This window comes from Cetorhinus maximus, chromosome 19 (assembly GCF_964194155.1).
Source record: "Cetorhinus maximus chromosome 19, sCetMax3.hap1.1, whole genome shotgun sequence".
Classification (NCBI taxonomy): Eukaryota; Metazoa; Chordata; class Chondrichthyes; order Lamniformes; family Cetorhinidae; genus Cetorhinus; species Cetorhinus maximus.
In genome coordinates, this window is record NC_135897.1 from 56,999,160 (window position 1) to 57,004,233 (window position 5,074).

At 43.6% G+C, this 5,074-nt stretch overlaps 1 pseudogene; it reads right to left on the bottom strand.

Annotated features, from left to right (window-relative positions):
- Positions 1-3,560: 3,560 nt before the first annotated feature.
- Positions 3,561-3,952, bottom strand: LOC144694200 (small nuclear ribonucleoprotein E pseudogene; annotated as a pseudogene).
- Between the last annotated feature and the right edge of the window lie 1,122 nt (positions 3,953-5,074).

Genomic DNA, 5,074 nt, shown 5'->3' on the forward strand with positions numbered 1-5,074 from the left:
CTGCCTTTGTCTTCTAGGTGGTAAAGGTCTCTGGTTTAGAAGGTGCTGTCGAAGGAGCCTTGGTCCGTTGCTGCAGTGCATCTTGTAGATGGTACACACTGCTGCCACTGTGCATCGGTAGTGAAGGAAATTAATGTTGAACGTGGTGGATCGGTGCCAAACAAGCGGGCTGCTTTGTCCTGGAAGGTGTTGAGCTTATTCAATGTTGTTGGAGTTGCACCCATCCAGGAAAGTGGAGAGTATTTCATCACACACATGGCTTGTGTTTTGTAGTTGGCAGACAGGCTTTGGGGAGTCAGGAGGTGAGTTACTCGCCACAGGATTCCTAGCCTCTGACCTGCTCTTGTAGCCATAGTATTTGAATGGCTGGCCTAGTTCAGTTTCTGGTCAATGGCAACCCCCAGGATGTTGGTACTTGGGATTCAGCATTGGTAATGCCATTGAATGTCAAGGGGAGATGGCTGGATTCTGTTGTTGGAGATGGTCATTGCCTGGCACTTGTGTGACACATATGTAACTTGCCACTCATTAACTCAAGCCTCAATGTTGTCCAGGTCATGTCGTATATAGACACTGGTTGCTTCAGTATCTGAGGAGTCGCAAATGGTGCAAATTGAGCATTCAACAGCAAACATCTTCATTTCTGACCTTATGATGGAGGGAGGGTCCTTGATGAAAATGGTTGGGCCTAGGACATTACCCTGAGGAACTCCAGCAATAGTATTGTGGGACTGAGATGATTGCCCTCCAACAACCATTTTCCTTTGCTCTAGGTATAACTCCAACCAGTAGAGAGTTATCCCCCTGATTCCTATTGACTTAATTTCTTTTAGGGCTCCTTGATACCATACCAGGTCAAATGCTGCCTTGATGTCAAGGGCAGTCACTCTCATCTCACTTCTTGAGTTCAGCTCTTTTTTCCATGCTTGGACCAAAGCTATAATAAGGTCACAGCTGTGTGGCCCTGGCAGAACCCAAATTGAGTATCAGTGAGAAGGTTATTTCTGAGTAAGTGCTGTTTAATAGCAATGTCAACGATCCCTTCCATCATTTTGTTGATGATTGAGAGTAGATTGATGGGACGGTAATTGGCCAGGTTGGATTTGTCCTACTTTTTGTGTGCAAGACGTACCTGGGCAATTTTCCACATTGTTGGGTAGATGTCAGTGTTGTATTTGTACTGGAACAGCTTGGCTAGGAGTGCAACTAGTTCTGGAGCACAAGTCTGCAGTACTATTGCCAGAATATTGTCAGGGCCCATAGCCTTTGCAGTGTCCAGTGCCTTTAGCTGTTTCTTGATATCACGTGGAGTGAATTGAATTTGCTGCAGGCTTGCATCTGTGATGCTGGGGACCTCCAGAAGAGGCTAAGATGGACCATCCACTCAGCACTTCTGTCTGAAGGTGGTTGCAAATGCCTCAGCCTTGCCTTTTGCACTGATGTGCTGGCTCCCCCATTATTGAGGATGGGGATATTTGTGGATCGTCCTCCTCATGTTAGTTATTTAATTGTCCACCACCATTCATGACTGGATGTGGCTGGACTGCAGAGCTTTGATCTGATCTGTTGGTTGTGAGATCACTTAGCTTTGTCTATTGCATATTGCTTATACTGTTTGACATGCAAGTAGTCCTGTGTTATAGCTTCATCAGGCAGACGCCTCATTTTCAGGTATGCTTGGTGCTGCTCCTGGCATGCCCTCCTGCACTTGCCATTGAATCAGGGTTGATCCCCCCCCAGCTTGGTAATGGTAGAGTGAGAGAGATGCCAGGCCATGAGGTTACAGATTGTGGTTGAATACAATTTTGCTGTGGCTGATGGGCCACAGCACATCATTGATGCCCAGCTTTAATTTGCTAGATCTGTTTGAAATTCATCCTATTTAGCATGGTGGAAGTGCCCACACAACATGATGGAGGGACTTTATCCTCATAAGGACTGTTTCTCCTACCAATTGTCATGAAAAAAAATAATTGTCATAATGTTATTGGGATTTATTATAAAGCAGGAATAGTGTGGTCTGGATAGTCTTTCTGGGTGTGTGAGATTAATTTAATTAAAATACAACTGGCTTGAAGGCTTTGATGTATCAGAACAGAAGCTAGGTTTGAAATGCTAAATAAATAAACATGGCTGAAGTTTTAGAATGTGAGGTGTAAAGGACACTGTGCATTTTTAGATAAGCCAGAGTAGTTTGAATTTCAAAGGAGAAGGTGAAATGTTACACTTATCCAGAAAAAGCCAAACAGCATGTTTATTTTTTCCAAAGCTTACTGATAAAATTGGCGCTATGAAAGATTTTTACTATTAGAAAGGTAAAGCCCAAAGACATATTGAAACAATGAAATTTGCACCCAAAGGGGAAATATGTATAAAGGAGAGAAGGCTATGCGTAAGAGGAAGGCATTCTAAGATCTAACAAGCGTGAAAAGCCTCCAGCCTCTATGTACCAAGCTGCTGCCTAAAGGAAACAAAGCTAAGAGAATTCACTGTATTCCAGGATATTGTGTGCATTACCTGGGTCTGTTAAAATCTATTTTGTTTTTACTGTTGCCTTAACGGGGGTGTAACTGGGAGTCAGATTAATTAGGGGAGCTAGGAGTTATCGTAGTAGTAATTGGTGGACCTATGTATGTGCTTAAAATTATTTATTTTATTAATAAATGTTTAACTTTTTTGTAAAAAAAACTTAAGACTCAGTGGACTTATTATTACTGAATTCAAGGCATGCATTTCAAAAATAAAAGTACAAATTGCAAAACAGTTGCAGCAGTTGTTTCAAGTTTCCTTTTGGAATTTGAGCAGCTCAGCATTTACCATCCGCTGTGCCATAACACCAATACTGTCATGGACACATGCACCGGTGACATCTAGATTGGTGAGGATAAGTTAAAGTCAGTTTTTCCCTTTTTTGTTGGCTCCCTCATCACCTGCTGCAGACCAGTCTAGCAGCTATGTCCTTTGGGACTCAGCCAGCTCAGTCAGCAGTGTGCTACTGAGCCACTCTTGATGACAGACATCGAAGTCTCCCACCCAGAGTAGATTCTGTGCCCTTGCCACGCTTGGGGCTTCATCCAAGTGGTATTCAACTGATCATAAGATCAGAAGTGAAGATGTTTGCTGTTGAATGCTCAATTTGCACCATTTGTGACTCCTTAGATACTGAAGCAACCAGTGTCTATATGCAGCACGACCTGGACAATATGGGGCACTATGTGGTAATCAGCAGGAGGTTTTGTTGCCCATGTTTGACCTGATGCCATGAGACATCATGGGGTCCGGAGTCAAATGTTGAGGTCTCCCTGGCTACTTCCTGCTGACTGTATACCACTGTGCTGCCACCTCTGGTGGGTCAGCCAGTGGGACAGGAATAGCCAGGGATGGTGATATGTGGGTCACAACCTGTAAGGTATGAGTTTGAAAGTGTGACTATGTCAGGCTGTTGAGGCCCACTCTCCCAATTTTGGCATAAGCCCCCAGATGTTAGTATGAAGGACTTTGCAGGGTTAACAGTGCTGAGTGTGCTGTTGTTTTTATTTCAGAAAATCATTACTGTAGCTAGGTACAAAAATGCATCACAACTTAATCTATTTACTAACAACCAGTATCCAAAATGCTTATCAAAACAACAGTTATCGATTTGCTATAGTGTATAGATGATGAAGTTCTAGTGAATCCATTCTTAGCTGTGGATACTCTGTAGTAAAGTGATGTTGGCCCCTTTCATCATAACACGGCCCAATGGTTTTCTTGATTTTGATTTCATGTGAATTTCCTCTGCATCATCAAAAACAAGGTTCATGTATTCATCAAACTCAATTATACAGCCTTCTATCATCATGTTGACTTGCTCATATGACCATACTTAGATCCAGGATCGATTTTGAAGGTACCTGAAAATAATATTCATGGGCTGCACCATCACTTTCTGAGCCTGCCCGCGGTACTCCATGTCACCGGCTCTGTCCCCATGGGGTGGCAGTGAAGAAACAAAATAGCAGCTGGCGCTTCCGCTACTGCTGTTTTCCATTCCTAAGTTAATGCGGGGTGTTCTGTCCAGTTTTGTTCCTTTTTTAGGCTACATAGCAGTTTGATACAACCAAATAGTAGGTTACACCATTTCAAAGGCCATTAGGGAACCAGATGGGTCTTTGCCAGGATGGTTTCATGGTCATTATAACTGAGACTAGCTTTTAATTCCAGATATATTAATTGAACTTAAATTCCACCAGCTGCCATGGTGGGGTTTGAATTCCTGCCTCCAGAGGGTCCAGTGATATTATCACTATGCCACACCTCCCCCTACTTCTAGTTAATTTGGGTTTATGCATCCTCGTTGTCAATTCTTTGACTAGTGAAAATTATTTTCACTATTTGTTCTCTTAAAAGTTTTTATCATTGGGAACACTTGGCTAATTACCACCTACCACACTCCCTCACATGTTCTATCAGTGTTCCTCCATGTTGAACATCACTTGGAAGAACCTTTGAGAGTAGGAAGGGCAGAGAATGTACTCTGGTTGGGGGATACCAACATCCATCATTACAAGTGGTTCGGCAGCACCACTACTAACTGAGCTGGGCAAGCCCTGAAGAACATATCCGTCAGACTGGGCTTGTGGCAGGTGGTAAGAGAACCAGCATGAGGGAAAATCATTCTTGATCGCAGCCTCACAAATCTACCTGTCATGGACAGATGCATCAGGACCGTATTGGTAGGAGTGACCACTACACAGTCCTTGAGAAAACAGTGGGTGGAATAGAACCGTGCCCGCTGGCGTTGGGCGTGTTTGGTGGTGTGAGTGGACAATATGGCAAGAAGGCCAAAAACTGGTTTCACGCCATCATGAAACCAGTTTGCAGTTGTCCGTTCTTGCTTGTTAATGGCAGACAGTGTTTCCCACCGTCAGACATCGGGAACTTCATTGTAATATATCTGCATATCATTATAAATCCAGCTCATTCCCCCAAGCTGGATCATTTGAGCACTTAGGGTTGATGGCAATGGTGGAGGGAAGCGGCCTCGCATTAGGGAAACCTTGTGTAAAGTGACCATTCCTCCGCAGCTGAGACA